The sequence below is a fragment of the Capra hircus genome, chromosome 8 (genome assembly GCF_001704415.2).
Source record: "Capra hircus breed San Clemente chromosome 8, ASM170441v1, whole genome shotgun sequence".
Lineage (NCBI taxonomy): Eukaryota > Metazoa > Chordata > Mammalia > Artiodactyla > Bovidae > Capra > Capra hircus.
In genome coordinates this window covers 88,441,975-88,468,374 of record NC_030815.1, presented here as the reverse complement: position 1 = coordinate 88,468,374, position 26,400 = coordinate 88,441,975, and the positions used below count along the sequence as shown (strand labels likewise).

At 51.8% G+C, this 26,400-nt stretch overlaps 1 protein-coding gene across 4 annotated transcripts in view; it reads right to left on the bottom strand.

Annotated features, from left to right (window-relative positions):
* Positions 1-26,400, bottom strand: part of SEMA4D (semaphorin 4D) — a 129,786-nt gene that overhangs the window by 43,429 nt on the left and 59,957 nt on the right. For 3 of the 4 annotated variants that reach the window (XM_018052516.1, XM_018052513.1, XM_018052515.1), the window contains exon 2: positions 7,045-7,106. The gene's annotated coding sequence lies outside the window, so the exon portion shown is untranslated. Of the gene's footprint in view, positions 1-7,044; positions 7,107-14,530; positions 14,556-26,400 lie in introns of those variants that run through there. The other variant, XM_018052514.1, reaches the window with a different exon arrangement.

Genomic DNA, 26,400 nt, shown 5'->3' with positions numbered 1-26,400 from the left:
AGGCCCCACCAGGAACCCAGTGAACCTCTAGGATGGACTCGTTCCCGGCTTCTCAGGAAAGGTTTAAAGCAAAACCCTGGCCTGAGCAGAGGCAGGACCCTTGCCAACCTCACGTGGGGAACAGAGTGCAGTGGAACCCCTGCATTCTCTACAGGCTGCCCCCAGGGACCCTCAGCGCAGTCCACAAGCACTTAGTCCCCTCCTCATGCTGAGCAGCCCCTTCTGCAAAACGGGGGAGCCGCTGTCTCTCCCCTCCCCAACGAGTCAGTCACCCTCACCTCCTCCTCTTCCTTCCACCCCCACCAAGCCAGCCCACTTCCACATCTACCGGTCCAACTGACACCCCAAGGCCCTCCCGTTCTAGAACTTTCCCCTTACCCCCACAATCACTGTCAGCCTCCTGACCACTCTTCAGGATGTCTGAGGGACAGCCAGCCCCTCACTCCGTCTCCAGCGGCCCTCTCCCAGCTCAGCCTCCCCAGACCTCCCTCAACTTGCCCTAGGTCAGTGCCTGACCAACTGCCTGCCCTGCTGCCCTCGGACATACCAGACCAGACCAAACCACTCAAGAGGGTTTGGGGAGACGTTTCGGCTTCCTGTTGACCTGGTTAAGTCACCGCCTCCAGGAAGTGCTCCTGGCTCCTTCCTCATTTTGCCTGGGTAGTTATCTCTCATACTCCTGGTGTGCTTGTCTGGCTCCCAAAGCCTAGCAGGGAGCACAGCTCACCCTCCACAGTGCTTTGGGGGAGGCGGGGTCTTTTATTAACTGCATTTACTTTTAATGTGTAACAAGGGGCACTACCACCCCAGCTCCACTTCACCAAGGAAGGAATCACAGGGGACTTCACGGTGAGCACTTGCCACAGGGGGAGATGCTGGGCAAGGGCCATAGACTAGGGGCCAAGCCACATCTGCCTGCCCAGCTTCCCTGCTCAGGCACCACTGGCACCTCCTCCTCCAGCCTGAAGGCTGCCTGGCCAGGCTCTCTGCCTCCACCCAGCATCTGTTCTCCATTCCAACGTACCTATTAATCAAGGAGTACACCGAGTCTGTTTCCTCCAGGGACTGGCCCATCTTAGGTGGAGGCGGGCACCTCTGGTCAACAAGCAGCTTGGATGAGCATTATTTTCAGTTTTTTGATTCCCGGAGACTCTGTCCCAGGTCTTCGAGCCTGGCATAGTGGCTCGAAAGCAGCCACAGCTGATGCATGAATGGATGGCATGGCTTTGCGCCAACACAACTATCACAGGATGGGCCCCGGGCTACCGGCCAAGCCCACAGGGATGTAGCCCAGACACCCAGTGACAAGGGAGCAACCCACACTGAACGCAACACCAGATACATCAGGAGGCTGAGGAGGCTAGGAGGGGAAGCAGAGAGGGCTGCCTCACAAGGAGCCAAGTCTTACAGGAGCCCACCATGTGGGTCACACATCACCCTCAGCCTGGGCCCAGGGTGGGGTCCCTACTCTCCAGCCCTTAGTAGGGAAGTAAGGTATGAGGTGGGTCCAGAAGCCCAGGGCAGGTGAGAGGCTCCAAATGGGACTCATTCAGCAATCCCAGAGTGTCCAGTGAACACTAAATACACCCACAGAAATCCTACACAGCTGTAGGACACCCAGGCCCTGGGGGACAGCTGTCAGCGTGGATGATGCTACCAGCTCGACATGCGCTGAGCTCATTCCCAGGTCCATGTCCACCACTACTGGTCCAATAAAAGCAACACTCATCCCCCAACCCTGAACTCTCCATGGCCTCCCACCCCCTCACTTTTGCTTCTGTTGCTGCTTCCTGGGGTAGAGACTGCTGGCTTCCTGTCCCAGCACCCATGTCCCTTCATTCTAATAGTATCTTGATTTTATATAGGAATGGCAGTTTGGCCAGTTTCTCTGGTGGCAGTTCTGGACAAAAAACTGTGAACAGAAGTTAGAGAAGGTAGGAATTCCAGGAAAGCTTTTTAAAGGAGGCTGACTCAGCTTTATTTTGTTGTGGTGGTTTTTTTTTTTCTTTTGGCTTCAGTCTTTCCTCCTTTTGCTGCCTGAAACTCAAACTTGATGGCTGGAGCTCTGCCAGCCACCTTGCGAACATGAAGGTACATGAAGATAAGAATCTCGTGCTAAGAACAGCCAAGTAGAAATCCAGAAAAACTGAGGACCTGCACTACATACTGAAGACTTTACATCTGCTTTCTCCTGCCTACCTCTAGACTTGATAATAAATTATTAAGTTATTTAAATTACTGTTTTTTTCTTCTAGATCTGTTGCCAGCAGTTGTATATAATTACAAACTGACACAACCTCTTTGTAACACATTTACCAAACAGAAGCAGCAGCCAGAATAATGTTTTTAATGTAAATCAGAGCATATCATTTCCCTATGTGGAATGTTTCTCCCTTTAGATTAAACCCAAGCACATGGACTTGGCTGACCTTCTATCCAGCCTCTGCCATTCCATTTTCCCTTTACCTTTTGGTCCCAGCCATTTCTGGATATGTGGAGTTGCAAAGAGGTGGAGATGACTGAGCGACTGAACAACAACAAGGGCCACCTGCCTCGTGTCCCCAAATGGCCTTTAAAAAAACCCACACGAACAGCCAAAGGTCAGGAGGGTCCACGTCACACACAGTTGACTCCTCTTGGGGGAGGGAGTGTGGGGGCCGAATGTTTTGCTTTATAATATTGAAAGGGCTTGGTGTTTGCTCTTTTTCAACAAGTGTGCATTGTTCTGTATAATTTTAAAGTGCAAAGCACAGAACACACGCAGACACGCAGCCTCGGTGCACTCAACCAGGGACACTGACCCTGAGACTGCTGACAGGACGCTGCGTTAAGAATCAAAGCCTTAATGTTCCAATGGATACAACTGGACAAAGCGCCCATCCTGCTGGCCTCCGTGGGTGTTTCTGCTGGGAGCCGAGGCTCTGGAGTGCACATTTGGCCTCCCCCACGTCAAAGTGTCACACTGAGACAGGAGCCCATTAGAAAGACAAGGTCAACACAATGTCACACCCATTACCTAACACGTAATTGTGCTGGTTCAAGCGGAATGCACGACCCCACTTTAAATGTCAGGAGAATGGAACCCCAAGGGGTCTCTGAGCCCATCCCTCAGGGGGCTGTCAGCGCCTGTCACACAGCAGCCTTCCACCTGAGTGACTGTGAATCATGTCAGGGGGTTGGGACAGAAAAAAATAGGGTAAGGGCTGTTTCAGGAAACCATACACATGTCTGTGCATGTATGTGTGTGCACACACATATACATATGCATGTGTATCAGAGTATACATGCGCATGTACGCACTGTGTGTGCATCTGTGTCTGCACTCAGGGTATTGTGTACATACTTGTACCTATATTTATTCATGTTCATTCATGCATCTATACATCTTGAGGTGTGTGCACATGAGTATGTGTGTACATATGTGTCTGTTTGTGCATGTCCGTGTGTACATGTGTATACACGCACGCCTACGCAGTATGTGCAGCACACAAGTCCCAGCACTGTGTTCCCAGATGTGCCTAGTGACTGAAGGCTAGGGTCCTACTAGGCAGGAACCGTGGGCCAAGGGGGCTGTCTGAGGTCTGTCCTGCTCACACTGCACGCTGTCTTCCCTTCCTGGGATCAGCTATCTGTAGTGTCACAGAGAGGACGCCACTCGCCACCACATATAAAGTGTCAGTGCTCCGTCAGCTACAGAATGCTAAACCACTGTTCAAAGTGCCCTCACTGGCATCCCCAGGGAACCCATGAAGGGGAGTCTGGGTGATCACTGTGGACAACTGCAGGGGAGCCTGCTCAGGCTTCTTGTCTGTGGGGTTTGCCCAACAGGGCAGGTGAAGTCCCACTTACTCTCCAGGCCCTGTGGCCAGGACAGCGGAAAGACACACACCTGACCATACCTTCCCCTCCCCAGCCAGGGGCAGAGAACCCAACAGCCACCCCAAAACCATGCCCTGCCAGTGCTGGTGCCTCATCATCATCCTCATCATCAGGCTGTCCCCTACTCTGGGCTCCTCTCCTCAGCCCAGCCCCTAGTCCAGCCCCAGGCTGTGCCCTCTCCTCCCCTCCCCGCCCTCAATGCTCTCCTCCCCACTCCTGGCTGTGTCGCTGATGTCACCCCCTTGCCAAATGACCTTGCCCCTTCAGGAATCAGAAACAGGTTTCAGAAGCTCTCTGTTCACACACACAACAAACAGTTTATTGTTTCAACTTCAGTTTCCCCAGAACTTAGAATGGATCGCGGGAGCAGCACTTTAGCGGCAGAGGCCATGCCCAGTCTTGGAGCTGAGTCTTGCTAGAACCCCATCCCCCCAGTCCCCTTCCCCAACGGAAGAGTGTCCAGGACACAGGCTTTCCCCTCCAGCCACTTCCCAGGGGCAAACAAGCTTGTCAGGATGTCCCTACATCAACCTAAACCCAGGCACGTGTGTGCCACACATGTGCTGCATGGGAGCCAGGAATGAGACACGGCGGCAGGGTGACAGATGTACAAAGCAACCAATTAATCAGCAATCAGCAGTGGTGATGGGCAAGTGCTGAGAAGGGCATATGCAGGGTGGGTGTAGGGCCGCAGGGATCCCACAGCAGCGGGGCCAATGGAGGGAGGGACCGACCACCTGTGCAACACCATTCTACACTTCACACATGGACTGTCTCTTTGGAAGGTGTGCGGAGCCCAAGCAAGGCATGTGCACCTGTCTCTGAGCCCAGATAGCTTAGCACTGGCAAAGAGAAGATAACCCCCCTCCGCTGGCCTGACTTTACCGGCCGGCCTGCCCCTGGGGAGGAATGTGTGTCCTCCAGGGTTGCTGACACCATGGGGAGCTCGGCACAAGATATGCTCCTAGGCTTGTTTCCCCAAGGACCAAAGGATGCTATGTGCACCAGGAGATATTTGAAATGCCACTAAAACTGGTGCTTCAGTCCTCACTTAGACCTACAGAGAGAGCAAACTTAGATAAATGACACCGTTGAAAAGTTCTGCCTTAACATGGAATTTATTTGCATTCTTAATTTTCTCTTAATCATATAAGACTTTCCTACCTTCAAAAGTAACTCCAAGGTTCTTAACTCCACTAATAAAGAAATATAACTTAAAATACCTAAACATTCCCCCATGAGGCAGGGAGAACTTTACTCTAAAAGACTGCAGTTAGAGGGTGCTGGTGGGGCTTCCTTCGTGGCTCAGATGGTAAAGAATCTGCCTGCAATTCTGCCACACTTTATGTTGCTTTGTAAAAACTTAATATATTAAATGTTTATGCCTCCTCTATACTATATTCAAGTCAGTGAGAATATATTATATCCAGAACATTAACCTGTGGAGCTGTGCGTAATGTTCCACAACCCAGCCCATTTCTTGGTGTCTACTCTTGCCATTTTTTTGCCCTTTTTGCACTCACATAAAAATGAGACGTGGCTTCATCTCTTGCAGGTTTTTTATGACCACAAGGTAAAAGTAACAGGAATCTATTCCTGCCATTTCTTTGACCTCTTTGCCTTTACATAAAAATGAGAAGTGACTTCTCTTTCCTGCATATACTTCATGCTTATTATGACCACAAGGTAAAAGTAACAAGAGACTCCACCCACTTAGGCCTTTACATTGAAATTCTCTTAACAACTCAATGTAGTACTGAACAGAAGAAACCACTCTTACTTTCAATTTTCCTGTGTCCCAAAATCTTTCTTTAAAATAAAGTGTTCAGCAAACAAAAGACAAACAATCTATAGGAAAATACTTGGAAAAAAAAATATGTATAATATAAATGCCTGGGACTAGAATTCCTAATAAGTGCAATTATTCCTAGTAACTGGGCTTCCCAAATAGCTCAGTGGCAAAGAACCCACCTGACAATGCAGGAGCCACAGGAGATGCAGGTTTGATCTCTGGGTTGGGAAGATCCCCCAGAGGAGGAAATGGTAACCCACTCCTGTATTCTTGCCTGGGAAATCCCATGAACAGAGGAGTCTGGTGGGCTACAGTCGATGGGGTCACAAAGAGTCAGACATGAGTGAGCACACACTGAACACAAACACATATTCCTAACAACTACAGAAAGAAAAGCTCCAACAAACTACAGAACTCTGGACCAAGAGAGCAAATAATTTAAAATGTACATGTACATAACCAGCCAATAAACATAGAAAGTGCAAAGTGTCCTTAGAAGTGAAGCTGTGTTCATTAAAACTGGTCCCCATGCTGGCACAACTGGTTCTCGCGACTGCCACGCATGGCAGATACCAAGGACCATCCTGGCAGCAGGTGTATCGAAAAGCCAGAGGAAATGACAGCCCTACTTGCTCATCCACAATGCATGAGTAGCGTAACAGGAAGAAAGGGAGGCGAGGGCTTGCCTTTTGCTTTTACCAATTAAACTGGCATATCTCTGTCCTCTAAAGCTAGAAGTACATGGCTGACCATGTATTTATCAGCAAAAATTAAGACTGATCACAAAATGACCCAATTTCAAGGCAGATGACACAACCAGTGGTCTTCTTACTCCAGACCCCATGATGACCCCGTGGGTGTGCGCTCAGTTGTGTCTGACTCTGTGACCCTATGGACTGTAGCCCACTAGGCTCCTCTGTCCATGGAATTCTCTAGGCAAGAATACTGGAGTGGTTGCCATTTCCTTCTCCAGGGGATTTTCTTGACCCAGGGATGGAACCCACATTCCTGCAGGGCAGGCAGATTCTTTACCACTGAGATACCAGGGAAGACTCACTTCTACGCCCAAAAAAGAAGATGGGGCATTTCAATGCCTAGACCAGAGGACTGCAGTTCAGAAAGTGGGCAGGGGAAGGAGCACAGGGTGGAAAGACAGCTGGGGCAGGGGGAGGAAAGAAAACAGAGGCAGCACCGCTACTGCCCTGTGGGCTTCCCCTTAAGCCAGCCCCAAGCGGTAGTGGCCAGTCCAGGTCTTTGCCCCTAAAATCTCACAGGGACCAAGGACCAACCTTCCGCTGGATCCCACTGGGGCTTCTATAAGGTGTTAGCTTGGCTAAACTGCAAGATAGATTGAGAAACAAAGGGGGTTTTACCTGTATCTTGTGCCTTCTCAAAACTTCCCAATCGTTTCTAGAAGTCTTCACAAATCTTGGCTCTGAAGATAATGGGAAACAAGAATATTTAAACACTTCAACTATCCACATAAACTCAACAATATTTCTGAAAAGGCACCAAAAAGAAACTCCTGCCTTCACTTCTGGACCCCCACAGCAAATTCTGACTCAGGACGGCTTGGCATTTGTGCACTGTGCTAGCAGGAGGAGGGAGGGAGTATGCAGTCACTCATCCATGAACAAAGGAAGTATAACCTCTCAGTCACCCAGGTTCTGATCTGGTCCCAGCCACTGATCACCACCACTTCCCTGCAGAACAAGCCATTCAAATAGCCAGAGTCACTGTCAGCTGAGAGTCCATCAATCAAAAAAGTATTATCTATTGTCTACTGACTTCAGATATGTATTCTTTAGAACTCATCTTCATTGAAATCCAAAGGCACCAGGCAATGAAGGAAAAACACATTTACAAGAAAATGATTTCCTAAAGGATCCATTTAATTCATTTTTTTTTTCGTTTTCATTGTTTTTAAGCCAAAACAGCAGAACTTCCACAGCTGTGTAGCCAGTCTCTATATGATACATTACCCCTTCCCAGTGCAGGATGGAGCCCTCAAAATAGGAATCCTCAAATCCAGATCACTGATTCAGATAAAGAGAATCAGAACTGCAAAACCAGAGGTCACCGTGTAGGATTAAAGAAGGTTTAGAGGCTGGTTAAATGGATGCTGACCCCTCTACGATTGCAAATGATCCAACATATTTTTTAAATCTCAGAATCAAACCCTAGCAATTTGTGTGGTTGGAATTATTCTTTTCTTTTGCTTTAAGGGTTGATACAATTCCTGCCATTTTTCTTAAGACAGCTGAGAAGTAGGAGATGCTCCCTGGAAACACGGTTATTGTCTCATCTCTCCCACACAGCCCCCAGCGAGTGGGACCATAGTCTGCAGCAGAGAGATCAGTTTGTACCCCTCTCTTACATGTCCACCCAGGACACATGATTTCCAGGGCCACCCAGGGCCCCCTCTGGTGCTCAACAGCTTGGGTCAGCAGATGAGACCTCAAAGTGACAGGCAGAGATGGCTGGGATTTACCCCACCCCACTGTGCTGTGCTGCCTATGACTGGGTCTGGGTCTTTCCTATACCAGCAGCTGCTTCTGATGGCCGATCTACAAGCAAAAATATCTTCAGATGAGCCAGCATGGAAGTGTCCCTGGACAAAGTTATATCCATCTAAGACACAGAACCTATGTCCCCTGTTTAAATGCTGGGGGAGGGGCTGGCACAACTGATGGACAGGTGGTGGGCAAACGCAGTGACCCGTGGGATGTACCTGTTCACACGGGGCTTTCCTATCATGTGGGCAGGCGGGGCACAGCGGCCACCTGGGGACCGCTGAAGCCACTTCAGGGAACAAGAAGTGAGTCACCCATAAGTAAGAGGCTTAGGTAAACAACACCAATACCAAGAATTATAAAACCGAAAAACTCTCTTCTAGAAATTTAGTAAGTCTTTGTCACTTCAATAAACAGAAGCCCAGAGCTGCTTGTTGTGTGGTTGGAGGACAAGTCTCGTATCATATTCACTCTAATTTCACAGTATTGAGCAACAGATGAAAGAAAGCAGGCGAGGGTAGGTGTGTGTCTGTGTGTGTGTGTGTCTTAATCACCTCACACAATGCACTTGGACGTGGGCACCCTCATTTTCCGCCTTCAGGCCAAGGCTCCCTATCTCCCCTGTCAAACAGCTTCTAGCCCCCATGTTCCTGAGTGAAAACACTAACGGCTCAGTCAACCGCGAGGCCCCGTGGGGCCCCTACTGTCTGCACCCTTTACCACAGCAATTTTTCTCTTCTCTCCCAACATAAAACCCACAGGCTATAATTAATTATCACCACACTGAAGAAGGCAAAAGACATGCTCTATATGCAGTTACTAACCATATCATTCTTCTTCTCTCCCCAAACTTGAAACTTTTTACTTTGTATTGGGGTCTAGCCAATTAACAATGTTGTGGTGGTTTCAGGTGAACAGCAAAGGGACTCAGCCATATACACATTCTCCCTCAAACTTCCCTCTCATCCAGGCTGTCACATAATCCCAAGCAGGGTTCCATGCATGATACAGTAGGTCCTTGTTGGTTATCCATTTTAAATACAGCAACGTGTATATGACTTTCCCAAACTCCATCTCTTCCCCCTGGCAACCATAAGTTCATTTTCTAAGTCTGTGAATTTCTTTCTCTAACCATTATCATTCTAATCATGCATCTCCTCTGACTATGCACATGTGTGCCTGCTCAGTCACTTCAGTGTCTGACTCTGTGCGACTCCATGGAGCAGTCGGCCAGACTCCTCTGTCCACGGGATTCTCCAGGCAAGAATACTGGAGTGGGTTGCCATCCCCTTCCCGACCCAGGAATCGACCCTGTGTCTTCTGTGTCTCCTGCACTGCAGGTGTATTCTTTACCGCTGAGCCACCAAGGAAGTCCCCCTGACTCTGCATATGTGCTTTTAATGCACATAATGCACAGTCCATTTGCAGAAGAAAGGAATGAAATAAACCAGGAGAGAAGTGTTTCCCTCTCACACTGGCAGGAGAAACTTGACCTTCACCCCTGCACCACCACACCTCCAACCCTGTAGGAGGGTGTGGGAGCCCCAGTGTCCATGCCCTGAAGGCAGCTGTCTCATGACTGTTCATAACAATAGCACAGAGCCCCGGTGAAGGGGGTCTTTGGCATGCATCTCGCCTACACTCTGCCAACGTGACCTCACCTTCTGAAGGCCCCTTGCCTCAGCAGTAACCCAGTGTTCTCTTTAGCGCATGGAGAAGACACACGCACATCCCAGGCATAGGACTCTACGGTGAAAACAGCCTCGTTTGAGGTCTGGCGTCTCCATTTTCCAGCTGTATGTGCTTGGGGAAGTTACTGGACTTTTCTGTGCTTCTGTGTCCTCATCCAGAAAGTAGGCCTAATAATAGTACCTATCTCATTTGGTTGTTGTAAAGATCCATGACTAACCTGTATGAAGAGCTTAACACAGTGTCTAGTGGCTAGGAAACACTGAGAAACTATCAACTAGGACTCTCCCTCCCTGTGAAGCAGAGCCAATTATACCTAACTTGTCAATCACCTACCTTGTGAGATATACTGGGTAGGCCAAAAAGTTTATTTGGCTTTTTCTGTAACATTTTATGCAAAAATCTGAATGAACTTTTGGGACCACCCAATAAATATTAGGGTTTGGCCCCCAGCATGTGTAAGCACATTCCCCACACCCCCTCAGCCAGGGCTCTGACAGCCTCCTCCTGTCACGGGAAATTCAGAGCTCAGTGCCTGGGGCCACAGCCACACTCTCCCGGGAGCAGGACCCCAGCTTCTGTTGGTTGTGGATGGGGAGGAGCCTCGAGCTTCATCTGCTGAACTTCCTCACTTCAGCCCAGAAGCCCACCCTGGAGGCGCCCAGGCACTCCACTCACACGCCATCTCTAGGGGTAACATTCACATGCACCGGGGCCACGGGGTGACCCCTGCCAAGATTCCAGGTCCAGACTCTCTGACCCAGCAGTTTTCTACCAAGAATTCAGCTGGGCACACCCCCACGTGTACAAGATGCCCAAGTATGGGACTGCTGACAGCAAAACTCTGGAATTACCCAGAAGTCCATGGCCCATCGGTTATGTGCATGTGTGCATATGTGTTTGTACGTATAAACGTGCACACGCACGTGTACTACCTGTGTGTTAGCTGATTTGTGTATGAGCTATGGCACATCTACTGGATGTGCAGCTGTTCAAAAACAAAGAGGTCACAGAGATGAAACGATGTTCAAGATGCTTCGTTCAGTAAAAATTAAGGTTCCCAACAGTGTCATAGAATGTTATCTGTGCAGACACAGGGTACGTGACCAAGTGCATGTGTACATAATTTACTCAAAACTATTTGATTAGATCAGCATTTGATCAAGATCAGCTGGCAGTGAGAGACTAGAAACTGACTCTGGTCTGAAGCAGGGGTATATTTCTTTTTTTTTTTTTAAAATATTTTATTTATTTGTTTGGCTATGTCTTGCCTGGAGAATCCCAGGGACGGAGGAGCCTGGGATCCCACAGACGGTGGGCTGCCGTCTATGGGGTGCACAGAGTGGGACATGACTGAAGCGATTTAGCAGCAGCAGCCCAGTCTTAGCTGCAGCATGTGGGATCTAGTTCCCGGACCAGGGGTTGAACCCAGGCCTCCTGCATTGGGAGTGCAGAGTCTTAGCCACCGGACCACCAGGGAAGTTCTGCCTGTGTATTTCGTTTTTGATGATGTGTATTCTTCAGTACTATTTGAATTTTTACCACATGCTTTCCTAATTAAAATATTTTAAATCTGATATTAAAAGTAAAATGTATTACATGTGAGAGTGGAAAATAAAAAGTTGGAGAAAACATTTATGGCAATTTCAAAACACAAGTTATTGTAACTATTAAAAACATGATTCCCTTTTTGAAATTTACTAAATGCACTTCATCAAAATGGAAGTTTTCAAGAACAGTAGCAGACCTGACATTATCTCCAGGCTCTCCGACATTTTGGACATTTTGTTGGCACTGTTTATCCTAAGAAAACTCAGACAGAGGAAAGCATTTCAGTGCAGGTGAGTACCCCAGATCACAGCCTCAGCTGAAGTACCCTGGGAAGTGGGAGGGGCAGGCTGGCAGTCATGCAGCAAGAGGAACAGAGACCTGGAACTCAAGAAAGAACGAGCTGCCAGGTGGGAGGAGAGGGCAGAGGAGGGAGGAGAGAGAGGCCCAGAGCTGCCAGGTGGGAGGAGAGGGCAGAGGAGGGAGGAGAGAGAGGCCCAGCAGGAATTGTGCCCCATCCTACGTGTGGCAGGGTTCCCCAGCACTGTTGCATGTTGCATAGTTAAATATGATAATGCTGGATATTCAGATCGTTTGTCAATTTCCCACTTAAAATTCACTTTTAAAGACTGATTTTTTTATTTAATTTATAAAGACTGATTTTTTAACAACCAGCAAAACTTGAGCAAGAAGGCTTTCTTTCTAGAATGCAGAGTCTATCTGCAGAGGTCAGGGGCCACAGAGAGAACACCGGGAAAAGGTCCTAAGGCTCTGCCCTTAACACACGTGGCAGAGGGGGCCGGTGGGGGTGGGGCAGAAAACAGGCTCAGAACTTATTCACATTTGTTTCCTTCTACTGGGAAATACTGCACATAACTTGCATGACTTATATTCATTTGACTCACTTCTCAGTTTTCTATTAGTTAAGCTATTTTTGAAAAGGCGTATTTTCTATGCTATTAAACACAGTCAACATCTAGAGCATTTTTTGTACTTCTTTCAAGGCAACTAAATGCCTTAATTCAGCTCATGTTTATTCTCCCCCTAACGGGGAAGGCTGCAAAGTGTGGGGGCCAGAGTGTAGACTCTGAGGCCAGCCTGCCCAGGTTCAGGTCGAGGTGCTGCTACTTCTCAGCTGTGTGACCTTGAACAAGTCACTACCGCCCTCCTCAGCTGCTCCCTCAGCCTCTCCACTTCCCTCAGCTACTCCCTCAGCCCCCCACCTCACTCCCCCCCCCACTACTCCCTCAGCCCCCCACCTCACTCCCCACCCCCCCCCCCCCCCCCCCCCCCCATACTCCCTCAGCCCGCCCCCACTCCCCACCCCCACTACTCCCTCAGCCCCCCACCTCACTCCCCACCCCCACTATTCTCAGCACCCCTACATCACTGCCCACCCCCCCCCCCCCCCCCCCACCCCAACTACTCCCTCAGCACCTCCACCTCACTCCCCACCCCCACTACTCCCTCAGCCCCCCACCTCACTCCCCCCCCCCCCCCCCCCCCCCCCCCCCCCCCCCCACTACTCCCTCAGCCCCCCACCTCACTACCCCACCCCCACTACTCCCTCAGCCCCCCACCTCACTCCCCACCCCCACTACTCCCTCAGCCCCCCACCTCACTGCCCCACCCCCTCTACTCCCTCAGCCCCCCACCTCACTCCCCACCCCCACTACTCCCTCAGCCCCCCACCTCACTGCCCCACCCCCTCTACTCCCTCAGCCCCCTCACCCCACTGCCCCACCCCCACTACTCCCTCAGCCCCCCACCTCACTCCCCCACCCCCACTACTCCCTCAGCCCCCCTACATCACTCCCCACCCCCCTCTACTCCCTCAGCACCCCCACCTCCTCACCTACTCCTTTAACCACCCCCAACCCCTCAGCTACTGTGCTGAGGAAGCTGCATGAATGAGGGATTTGAGACACACGTGCACACTACAGGAGTATACCGTAGTACATACAGTGCCTGCTACACTGAATCAATGTTAACACAGAAACAAAAGGACACTGCACCGTTGTGATACAGTGGGGACACCCCTCAGTGCTGGCAAAGATCCACGAGAACCTCCCAGCCACACACAGTCACCCTGTAGCAGAAACAAGTGTCGGGGGTGGGGGGGGGAGCGGGTTTCTCAAGCCAACACCAACCCCCACGGTGGTCTACCGTGTGATCTGGCCGGCCTAGACTGAAAGCTTCTTTTTCTAAAACACACTGTCATGACATCAGCTGTTACTACCAACCCCTGGTCCATGAACCTGAAAAGCTCTAAACTCTGGATGCATCCTTTGACTCCAAACTCCATCAGGCCCTTTCTGCCGAGGTCCATGCGCGGGCTGGAAAGAATTTCCAGACATGAGGCAGAATGAGAAGAGAAGAGTTCATTAGAGCTGTTAGAACATCAGGCTGGCTCAAGGAAGAGCCAACCCCTTTTGAAGGTTAGTAGCCAATTTTTATAGCCTCACTCCCCACCCCAAAATTCTCTGGAATTTTCCAGAGAAAATTCCTACTGGAATGGCAGCATTACATGATTGGTTAGGATGCTCCAGGGCGGGCAACAGCATCAGTATTTTACCTAATAAGGGGTCAGGGACCTGGGAGGCTCAGAGCAACAGCTGCTATGGGCTTTGGTCAGTTTCAGTGATTTTGTCCAGTGACCTTGGAAAGGACTCCACACTTTCAGAACCGGACTTGGCTGCCCCAGAGTGACCTCTACCCTGTTTACAAGATGTGCCATGGCACCACCCAGGGCCCCCTCAGGCCACACCCCTCCCACTGGGCTTAGAGAGCACACAACCCAGACTCGCCCCAGACATCCTGGCTGGAGCCCCCTGTGTGATTTCAGGGGCTGAGAACCAGCAGAAACGCCACCACACTGCCTGCCTTCCCCAGGGTGATCCTGCCTTTCTGCTCCACACATCCCAGCTGCACCCCACTGGAAACATCTCCGTCACACTTATCCCCCCAAATCCCAGTTGTCACTACAGTTTGGCTCCTGGGACAGGGCAGCCTGAAAACTGCCCTCAGAGATGGATGGCTAGATTTGGCTGAGATTCAATTACTGGGTCTTGTGAAGAATTATAAGCAATAGGAATAATGAATATCCTACCGAAAGGCGAAGGTGAGATGGTGGTCAGGCACTCCTGACGGATTCCGCCAGCATTGCTCACAGTGAAGATTTCTACTGCGCTTTGCTGTGAGTGTACTATGAGTAACCCAGGGCATTAGACCCTTACCACTGTGAGTGAGTCAGGGAACCATATCCCCCGTGGGCAACTCCCTGGAGTGTGCACATGCCTGATCATAAACAATGGCCACCTAAAGTGGCCTGTGGGGCAAGAGACTTGGCATTGGACACAGGACACCACCAGGCACGTGGCCTCCTGCTGTCTCTGGGAGTGGCAGTGACCTCCAGTCCCCAGCGAACCCTGGGGAGACAGGTTTTGTGTTGCTGCTATGGAGGAGAAACAGACAAAAAATGCAATAACTGATCTGAGCCACGATCAGAGCTGGGACTCCCTCCCTCCAGGATTTTGAAGAACCCAGAGGCCTTGTCAGCACCTCCTGGGCTCTGGGAGGGTCCACGGCACTGGGGGTGGGGCGGGTGTGTCAGAGCAAGGCAGAAACTGCTCTGGGGAAGCTCTGTGTCTCCAGCTGGAGCTGATGCCCCTTCTGCCCTGGAGCCAGCAGCTCCCACCCTTCCTTCTCCAGGAACTCGGGGCAGAGACGAGGGGTCATCCCAGCTCCACAGCGAGCACTTCAGAAACTGGTTCCTTTCCTTCACCATTTGGTGAAGATGTCACAGAACCTTCCCAGAAAGACTCATCTGGAATCTGGGGTAGGTGAAGGACTGCATGCAGGGGTGCCCAAGGCAACATCCTACACCCCCAGGTGGTCACGGCCCCCTCCAGGTGTCCACAGGGAAGGAAGCACCTGTGGTTGCACCAGGAGACTGGACTCCTTTGTCCTGCACGGGGCCCCCAGACCCAACCCGGCTGCAGAGGACAAGAAGGTCTCTGCCAAGGCAGGAGGGACTGGCTTGGGAGCCTCACCAAGCCCGGGCCCAAATGGGGATTTCTTTTTTAAGTCCAAAACCACAAAATGCCACTCTCTTTACTTCATATCTAGTGATTCCTTAAAAATATATAGCAGAAGTATGAAGTGAGGCCAGCTTGACCACAGGCCGTCATCCAACTTGAATGGGCAAGGGCTGGAGCCAACACGAGGCCCTGTCCTTTCAGCCCTACCCCCTTCTTGGACATGGCCGTCCCTCCCGGCTTGGCAAACCCGTCAGGGAACCCACATGCTTCTGCAAAAGCTCCGTGAAGGCCCAGGTCACTTCACCCTGGCAGGACACAAAGGAACAGTCATCACCCCATCATCTCAGGTCCAATTTCCCCTCAGGAATTTGTGCACACACCACCTGCACAGACCTCTGAGTCTGATTCACCAGCTTCCACACCCCTTTCAAGGAGACTTCCAGGAACGTCAACTCAGCCCTGGACTCAGCTGAGCACCTTGTGGCAAAGCTTGCTATTTTGAGACTCTGCTGCCTTTGAACCACGTTCAAACCACACCAGCTACAGCCAGGCAATGGTGGACCAAGGGGCCTCTGTCTGTCTGACCCCGAGGTGCTTTGGAAACTACCAGGAAAGTCAGAAGGGTATGGAGCCCAGCAAGATGGCCGGATTAGAAAAGGCCTGTGTCCCTCCGGACAGCAGGAAGGTGCCTGGGAGTCACCTCCGCTAGAATCCCCAGGGTGAGGTTGAGTCCAAGTCACAGTTAGGATTTCACTGTGCAGCCACCACATAGGGAAGAGACCATCACAAGCCACTACTGGCCGGACCCCAATTCTATTAACCTGCAACCTGCCCAGAGCCCAGCCTAGCGGCCCCCAGGGCCCACAAAGGCCCTGTTTTTCGAGCAGATGGAATTCCACAGTGGGCGGGGCATCCCTTTCTGAGCCCTGAGTCATGTTCCAGATGATTCAGAACTTGTGAGACGCGGAAGAGGGGTAGCCGGTGTGTCACCATGACGCTGTCACCTTCCAGGTGGAAAACTCCAGCGGAGGGGTTAATCTGCCTCACTCTGTCCTGCCAGAGGCACCTCCACCCTGAGATCACAGCTAGGGGGCAGGTTAGGAATGAAGCAGGAACAGAGGCTCAGAGAGGGGTCTCTAGCCAGGAAGTCTATCCTCCCAATCCATGCAAACCAAAATTAACTGAAAAATCTTAAAGACATTTTGTTGTTGTTTAGTTGCTCAGTTGTGTCTGCTCTTGCGACCCCATGGACCCCATCGGGCTCCTCTGTCCACGGGATTCTCCAGGCCTTTTCCTCCTCAAGAGGATCTTCCTGATTCAGGGATCATATTTGCTTGTCTCCTGCATTGGCTGGTGGATTCTGAGCCACCTGGGAAGCCCCAGAGATATTCTAGAACATTCTTAAACCACACAAAGTAGGCCACCAGTTCCGCCCCCTCCAGGGTCCTGCCACCCCGTCCCTGAAGAGGGCGGCATCTTGGCCCAGAATGACTGGGCTCAGAGGCAGGGCACCTTCCTCAGCATAGGCTGTGGTTACGCCAGGCCCCTGGTCAGTGAATGGCCTCTGGGCACTGCCCACACTCGCTACCTCACACAGGCTGAGCATCCTTATCCAGAGACAGGATGCAGAGACAGGATGCAGGGACGGAAGGAAGGGGCCCCCAAATATGGGTCTGGAACAGTGCCGGCCGGAGGAAAGGGTTCAGTTTTCTCACATTTCAGAATCCTTGGGTAAGATGCATGTGGTTTTAAGGGCTGAGTAAGTGAATAATCGCGCTTCACTAATCTCTTTCCTGACCATCCGACTTACTCAGCTGATAGAAAGCGGGGATGTGAGCACACGTCAAACATCCCCGTTCTGTGGAAGATGATACAGCTTGGAGGCCTCGCTTCTTACAGAACTGGCCCTGGCATGTGGCCAGCTGGCCATACCATCCGCCACAGAACATCCTCCTCGGGCGCCCCCTGCTAAGACCAACCCAAGGCCTGGGCAAGGTGCTAGGCTCCCCGTGAGCATGAGATGCAGGGTCTGGCCTGTCTCGTCCAGTGGGGATCCCTGATGACCTTTGCCCCTAAGGAGGTCCACCTGACTCCTGCTCTTCTCACGCTGCAGGACATGGAGCAGGAATTCTAAGGTGGCAAATGTTCACCGTGGAGGGTCTGACAGGTGGATCCACTGGGTCCCTCGGGGTGGGCTGCTGCCCCCTGGGATGGGAGAGTGTGTCTGGTGGGCTGACCTCAGACAGAAGAGGCATGATCCCTGGTCCTGGGAACGGGTTCTTCCCTCGTCTGCAAGGCTGGCTGTGGGCCAGCCTCACCCAGGCACTTCTGCTTTCCCTGTGACCACACAGGAGGACATGGTCTAGACAGATGCCCGTGGGCAGTGTGGGCGCTACTTCCCACAGAGGCACTTCCTTATGATCCCAGCCGTCACAGGCCACCCCCACTGCCACAGCTTCCCTCTGGGCTCTACACTCAGTGCCACCATCAGGTTCCTGCTGGGGACACCCGAGTCACTGCACGCCGGACACAGCGAGGGGCTCAGGCTAGCTTGTGAGCACCTTCTGAGGGCCAAGTCTGGCCACAGTTACGGGGGTTAGCCACACCTGCAGCTGCCCAGGTGGGCACTGGGCAGCAGAGGAGAGGGTGGGACTCCTGGGCCAGACGCCAGGCAGGGCTCTCGGAGCTGTGCAAATGTCAACCCTGTGAGTCCTCCGAGTTTCCGAGACTCTGGCCCTTCATTCCAGACAGGAGGGAACTGAGGCACTGGCCGCTCTCAGTCGGGGATGGCTCCCCCTCCACCAGGACCGTGCTCCCCCTGCACTGGGACCCTGACAGCACTCATGCCAGCCCTGCCTCCAAGTGTGGGGTGATGGCCATCCCCAGGGAGGAAGTACTCCCGGAAGAGCAGAAAACCTCCAACCACGGGCTTCCTGTGGGGGCCCAGAAAAGCAGAATTCTTGTCCTGATCCTTGACCCTGTCAGCAGCCAATGAGGCTTCCCTTAGGAAGGGCTTGGCCCTGCCCTGCCTACCTTCTTCCATCAGTCCCTCAGCATCCTTCTCAGCCTCAGGGTCCCTTCTAGCCCCTCAAAGTTCTGGCTCTGGAAATTGATACGGAGGGACCCGGGAGTGGAAGTCATCCATCGTAGGCCCAGTAAGCAGTGCCTCCCATGGTACCGATAGGGACCAGACCACTTGATGCAGGCCTGCAGGCAGCTCCCCCACCCCACCAGCAGCCACCCCCTACCCCTCTGGTTACCTCTAGTCTCAGCCTCACTCGCGTCACTTATGAGAAGCCAAGCAGACGCACAGCGAAGCACTGACTTCCCCATCATCACTGCTTTAACCTTCTGGGGGTGGGGCCAATAAGGGAGTGAGTCAGGCCACCTATGACCCCAGGAATGTACGAACATCTCACAGGGATTCCTCTTTCCAGCAACCGCAATCATCATCAGATATTCGCAGATAAAAACACCAAGGAGCCACATCAGTGTCGACCGGTGGGGTCAAGTGTCCGAATCCCACTGTCTGATGCTACGCCTGCTCCCCACATTCCCCTCACCACTCCTCAGGGCTGCAAAGTGCAAATTTCCCCACCCCAAGTTGGAGCACCTGACCCAGGTGGACCACAAGGCATTAGCAAACACCTCTGGGCCTAACTGGGCTCTTTTAAATCTAGTTTCTTATCAAAATCTCAACTCGTTCCAAGTCAGGAGTCCAGCAGACACTTTGGAAAAGATGGTTTTGGCTAAGGATGCCTGCATCTGTATCTCCAGGCCATTCACTTATTCCTGCCTCCGGGTGACGCCTTTCCCCAGGGAAGTCAAGGAAGCAAGCCCTTTCCAAATAAATGCTCTCTGCTAACTAGGCCAAGGAGGAGTGCACACTACCCATTTTCTCTTGCTAGCTTAAGAGAAAGGCGTAAGAGTGAAATGAAATAATTTACACAAACTGCAGTCTGCAGAGTGAATGAACAGTGACACTAGTTTTATTCTCAAAAGAATGTGGTTTCTGTTCAATGTCAAGTTGTCTCAGACAGGACATTCTGAAGACTCAACTGATGATACAACCTCATTAAAAACTTTGTCATTACAAAAGCTTGGGAAAGTTGCTGCTTCACCCCATGCTCAGAGGGGAGCACCCAGTGGGTAGCTCTGCATGGGGAAATGGTCTTGCCTGGCTGCCCAGGACAGGTTCCAGGCTTGGGTGGCAACCACATCTAAAGCATCCACAGGTGACAGAAGTTTCTAGAAACATTTCAGCCACAGGGCTGGGGATTACTCAGAGGCTAGGACACATGTAACAAGGCTCTCCCAACTTGCAGGCTGGAAACTTGAGGCGCCTGCTCCAGCTTGTCCAGCCCACCCCCTTCTTCCCAGCCCTCTACCCTGCCAGGTCCCTGGGGCATCTCTCTTCTATCTCTAAAAGCCAAGAAGAGCCACACTGGGCAACCCCCTTCCCTTCCACCCCTCACTCCTGCAGGGAACCCACTTTCAGTGAACTAGAAGCCCCTCAGTCTCTAGTGGGAAACAATTTACTGCTTCCCTGGTGGTTCCTATTGCCAGGCTGCAAAGCCTCCCCCACACCCCCCTATCCCAACCCTGGCAAGAGCTGGCACCTGGCCAGCAGCAAGGCCCACGGATCATTATCATCCCAGGCCAGGGGATCCACAACAGCTATCATTCACTGGTGAGGGCGGAGCTTGGCCTGGCTTTCTGGAGGAGTCTGACAAGCTCTGCCACACGGGTTTCCTTGGACTCAGCAATCCTACAAGTTCAAAAGGATGCCAGGCCAGGAGTGTTTATCTCCACATCACTTTAATGAAAGTAAAAATTCAGAATCTAAATGTACGCTCATCAGGAACTGGCTAAATAAATAAATATTACAGCACGCTCTGCAGGCAGCACAAAGCATCAAGTTAATGCTTGTTGACAAGTACAGATAAACACAATATATCATTAAATGCCAGAGAGAGAATAAAACAGCACTTAAATGTAAGCTTATTCATGTAAAGAAATTGCCAGGAAGGCTCACACCCAAAAGGGTGTGAGCACTGCGGCTCCAAGCACAGGCTGGAGTTCACTCCTTGATCCCAACAGGGCAGCATTACCTGTCTCCGCAGGTGAGCTCGCTGGGGCCAAGCACCTGATTGTGGGCTCCTAGCATGTTGGCCATGACTGCCTGTTGTAGGCAGAGGAGGGGGGCCAGGTATGGGCGTTGCTCAGTTCAGGGGCATCTTTCATTATCTTCTTCGGACTAGTCTGCATCTTCTAATTTTTTTTGCATTAGGAAAGGCATTTTTCAGTCCTTTTCTTACAAAAGAATCATGTCATTTCAAAACAACAACAGTTTCTCCAGATTCTTTCAGTCTTTTTGCCCCCAGGCAAAGGAGAAGGTGGCCCCAAGCACCCCCAGGAGTGCGGTTCTGCCATCCGTGGGGTGGCTTTCCAGCACTTTCCATCCTCAGCCAGACTAGAATCTGCACTTTCAAGTCCCCAGTCTGGCCCTGGTTACTCATGTCTCCATCTCTGGGTGTCACACCACATCCACCACCCCAGGCCCCACCTGTGCTGCCCCATCAAGTCGGCCCCATCCATTTACCCACCAGGAGGGACATAAATCAGTCTGGGTGCTGGGCCCTGCTGCCTGGGTTTGAGCTCTGGTCCCCTTACCAGCTGTGTGACCCCAGGCCAGCCACTTAACCCCTCAGCCCCTCAGAGTCTGCGCTGTCAGATGCAGCTGGCCTAAAAGTACGTGGATTATTGTCACACCGCTCGGCATGATAGATGATACCCACTCACATTAGAGATGACATTAAAATTTACCACGGAATGCCTGGAGCCATTCACTAAGCCTTTAACAAGATCGTTGCAGTGAAGCTGCCTAATCCTGCCAGGGGCAACAGCTGCAAGAAAAACAACTCTTGCCAAGTTTCATATTTTGTTCTTTCTACAACAATTTTTCCCAAAGAAACTGATCAGAGAGGGAAAGAGTTTTGTCCTTAAAGTATGAGGAAACCCACCACTTCTACACACCTCTGAGCTGCTCTGGTCTTGGCCTGTGACTCTCACATCCTGTCCTAAAAGATGTCACCCTGCCAGGTTGCACCTGCTTACCCAAGGACATCTGGGGATAGGTGTTGCTGATGTGAGCAATTGCCTCCTTCAGCAGCCAAACATTCATATTCCAACATAAAGAGTGAGAAGGTCCATGGAAAGGAGGAGGAGGGCAGTTAGGGTTGCCCAGAGCCAGCCTGTGAAATCCAAGCAAGGACAGGCAGCCTCTGGCTCTGCCCATGCACGGGAGTGAGGCCCACGCAGGGACAGTGGGAGCAGTGCCCACAGCTGCCAGGTGCCTTGGACACCTGCAGTGGCTCAGTAATCACTGATTTAACTCTAAAACATTCAGTCACTGGGATGAGTCAGCTGCAGCTCTCAGCGAGAACGCTCTCAGAGACTATAAATCAAACAGCCCTCACCAATCTTGGAGGTGGCTGCCATTGGATCACCAAGGTCTTCAGTGGTTGCATTAAGAGCCCCTGAGAGATGAAGAGCCCTTAGAGTCCATAATGGGAGAAGGGCTGGCACAGAGCTGTCCCCGACAGCCAGGAACAGGCCATGCACAGCTGCCCCAGCGTCTCAGTTCTCTGTTCCTCTACCCCAACATGTGAGGCAGACCCAACCCACAGCCCCGTTCCAGTAACACTGTGGTCCAGGGAGAAGAAAGCCCTGATCAACGGTCAACCAAGGACCCAGATGCAGATGCCCATGGACTCTGTGCAAACAAGACAGAATCAGAGGGCAGGGCCAGCTGAGTGCAGTCAGTGCCAACCAGGCAACTCCCCATGCTGCTCTGGGTAGTGCTTCTCACACCTGGAGAGCCAGGCAGAGACCGTGGGGGCACTTGGGAGCCCAGACCTGAGGAGATGAAGTCACACCACCTTAATGAGTGGAACACTAAAATATGTAAGTGAACACCCTCCAGTGTCCTCTCTAGTAACAAGAATGTGCAACCAAGAGAAAGAGGACTGAGCGGTGCACCCCAGGACAGGTAAGCGCAGAAGTGTGAAGACTGGAGCACACACACCACGCCAAGTCACCCCTGAGACCATGGCTACCAGCTTCCTCTCTTCAGGTCCTGCCTGCTCCAAGGTTCAGTTTCCCATGTCCCCGGCCAGCTCTGCCCCCTTCACCTAGGAGCCCTGGCCAGGCCCCTGCACAGCCGGGTGGCCCCCTCAGGGCTCCCATGCTGTTTCCTGCCCTGAGAATTCTCCAGCAGCTACAAGGAACAGCAGGTGGCCTCTGCTCACAGCTCAGACCTTACCTCTGCAGGTCCTTAGTCTCCCAGGGACAGTTCATTCCCACGGGAGGAACTCTGGTGCTGGGGTGAGGATGAGGAACTTGAGTCCTGCTCAGATGAGAGAAGGACCTCAGGAAACAGGGTGCTGTCCCATCTCTACCGGATCTCCAGCAGCTTGCAGAGCCTGTCCCCCCAACCCACCCCCAGGGGGCTCTGAACAGCCTCCCAGGCAAGAGCTTGCAAACACCCCCCACAGAGCTCCCGCCAAAGCTGTCTGCCCAACCACAGGGGACCCCAGGAGCAACATGAGGCCACAGACACAGATTCAAAAGGACCAAACACACACATGCACACAAGTACATCGTACCTGCCCACATGCAGCAGAGACCATGGAACTGGGTGAGAGTGGAGGCCAAGGCGGGCAGAGCCCCCGTGGGTGCCACCCTCCTGCCTCACATCGGGGCTGCTGAAGGCAGCACATGGGCAAGGAGCGGTCCTGCCAAGAGTGAAGCTCCAGAACACAGGTCAGCCTGATTTTCTCAACCTGAAAGGTCCCAGAACTGTCAGCAGAGTGTCCTTTTCAACCATGTCCTGGAGCACAGTCCCCAGCCAGCCCATGGCCAGGTCCAAATGTTAACCAAGTCCAAGCTTGCCATGCTTACCACACAACAGGCCAGTGAATCCAAGAGAGGTGTTGAGACAAGGAATATGACCTTATTCAGAAGGTTGGCAGATCAAGAAGGCAGACTAATATCTCAAGATAACCATCTTATGGGGTCTGGATGTCAGGTTCTTTTATAGAACACAAGGGCGGGTGGGGGGTGGTGGTGAGGAAATAAAGTAAAAGAGGCAGAACTGGCCTCTGGCTCTCCCTCCTCTGGGTAAGGCTCTCCCTGAGATGCCCTCTGGGGATTTGTAGGGCCTGAAAAATAGAGTTGGATTTGATGTTGCAGAATGATACTTAATTAGGTGAGTTTCCAAATTGAGGCTTTAATTAAAGCAAAGACTCCTTAGGATGGCTACAATAAAAACAAAAACAAACAGAAAACAGGCATTGGTGAGAAAGTGGAGAAACTGGAGCCCTAGTGCCCTGTTGGTGGGAATGTGAAATGGCACAGCTGCTATAGGAAACAGGATGGAGGGTCCTCAAAAAATTAAATACAGAATTGCCCATGATCTCTTAATTCTACTTCCATTTATACACCCAAATGTACTGAAAGCGAGGTCTCAAACAGGTTTTGCACACCCACATTCAGGGCAGCATTATTCACAAGCCAGAGAAGGGAAGCACCCAAAACATCTACTGACGAAGCAAGTGTGAGATACCCATACATACAATGCAATTATATTCCGCAGCAGGGATATTCAGTGAATATGCCTCAGACACCCCCAACCTGCCGCCCCTCCAAGGTGGCCCAGCCAGTGACACCATCACCACCCAGCACTGCAACTGCACCCAGGGGTGCCATGAGCCAACAAGGCAGTCATTCAAAGGTGTACAGAGCTGGAACTAACGAGAAAACACCAGCATCTAGGGATACTCAGCCCTCAATCATTCCATGCCTCTGCTCTCCAGGACAGGAAAGTGACAGGGGAGGCAGAACAGCGGCCCTGCACGAGGAGAGAAGCGAGGGGGGGGGCACCTGGGAGCACCCAAGACAGCACGGGAGCACCAGGAGCCCCCGCCCTTCTAGAACCTCTGCCCCCACTGACTCGGCCCTCCCTCCAGGCTCACTCCACCAGAACAGACATCTGCAGGTGGAGAACTCACATAGCACTGCCATGCATGATCACCGTGGGAGCCGTCTCTAACCGTCTGAGCTCCAAGATGGGCCAGACCTTGGCCGGGAGACGTAACGACACTTCTGAAAAGTGGGCTCTGATAGCCTGCACAGCCGGCCAGGCCTGTCCCATGTCCACTGGTTCCCACTCCATAGCTACCCCATCCCCACCACCAGCTGGGGAAGCTGAGTTCCAGGCAGGGTCAGGGGACCACGGTCCTGGTGACAGTCAAGCTCCTGGAGATTGCAAGAAGTGAGGATGTCAGCAGGAAGCTTCTGGCCACCTTGTGGACTGAGGCTCACTCTCCCCACCAAGAACTCCCGGCCACACGCTCCAGGTTGACAGAGACCCTCGGTCAGCTGGAATACACGTCTGTGTGGGTGGTATGTGTAGTGTGTAGGGGTGTGGGGGTGTGCATCTGTGTGTTTGAAATAAAGTAAGAGATGACTGAGAACCCTGGAGACCAGGGTCAGAGCTGGCAATTGTATTACACACAGACACTGTTGGCTAAAAGGTGGAGGTCACAGTTCTCGTGGTTTGCTGGGAAAGATTTCCCTCAGGGCAAGGTGCTGGGTGGTTCAGACAGTAAAGGATCTGCCTACAATGCAGGAGACCCCGGGTCCGATTCCTGGGTAAGGCAGACCCTCTGGAGAAGGGAAGGGCAACCCACTCCAGTAATTTTGCCTGGAAAATCCCACTGACAGAAGAACCTGGCAGACTACACAGTCTCTGAGGCTGCAAAGAGTCGGACACAACTGAGCAACTAACAAGGTCTAGAAAAAGTTTCTAAGGCAATTTTTATGTGAAAAGGGACAAAGTCAACAGCACCTCTGGTGGAAATTATAACCATTTCCAAAAGCTTGTTCCTGCATTAAACCCACCTCTCTCATACAAACAGCTAAGAGGATAGTCAAATTCCAACCCAGAGAAGGCACTTCTACCAAAATCCAAGTTCACAAAGTCCACAGTACAACATATTGCAGACCCAATCCAGTAAGAATAGGTAGGATAGGGAGGGGGAGCTGGCAAAATACTCAGAGCCTCTAACTTTCAGGAACTGTCAATAAACAAGCTAAAAACATCCATAAAGGAAATGAATCCGTTGGCCTTGCTTACACAAAGCTAAACTAGAGCTGCACAGATGCTTCTCAAAACCCATGGCCCCACTGTGGGGCTAAGATGCTGAACCCAGCGGAAATACATAAGCTGAAACAGATGTGTTCCAAGTCCTGAGCCACAGCAAAAGAAGGGGCTCAGATCTAAAGTCCAAGAGGGACAGCTTATTGAATTAAAAGGTCAGTTGGCCATGCAGAAGTTCAACTGTGTTGAGGGCAAGGGCACACAGGAGACCTGTGACAGGACATAATCCAACCAGAGGCAAGGCCGGGACCAGGAGCCTGCGGGTGCGGGGTGGGGAGAGTGGCTAGCCCAGAGCCAGGCTGTGGGGCTCCTGAAACCAGCAGCCACCCAGCCAGCAATGAGGCATGGGGAAGCCACTCCTCCTTCACACTGTTCCCTGTCCTCTGCTCACCTGGCCCTGAACGCACGAATGTCGCATGCACAGCACACGCCTGGTCAGGTCCCTGGGAAGGGACAGGAGATGATCGCTCCTGCCCTCTCCATGCAGCTCAGGTCCGGCAGAGCACCAACACACTTCCTATTCCCACCCTACCAATCCCCAGACACACCACCTCCTCTTCCCTCCGTTAAATCCTGCTATCCTCTGCAAAGGGCTTCCCTGGTAGCTCAGTGCTAAGAACCCACCTGCCAATGCAGGAGACCTAAGACATGTGAGTTCCATCCCTGGATTAGGCAGATCCCCTGGAGGAGGGCATGGCAACCCTCCTGCCAAATCTG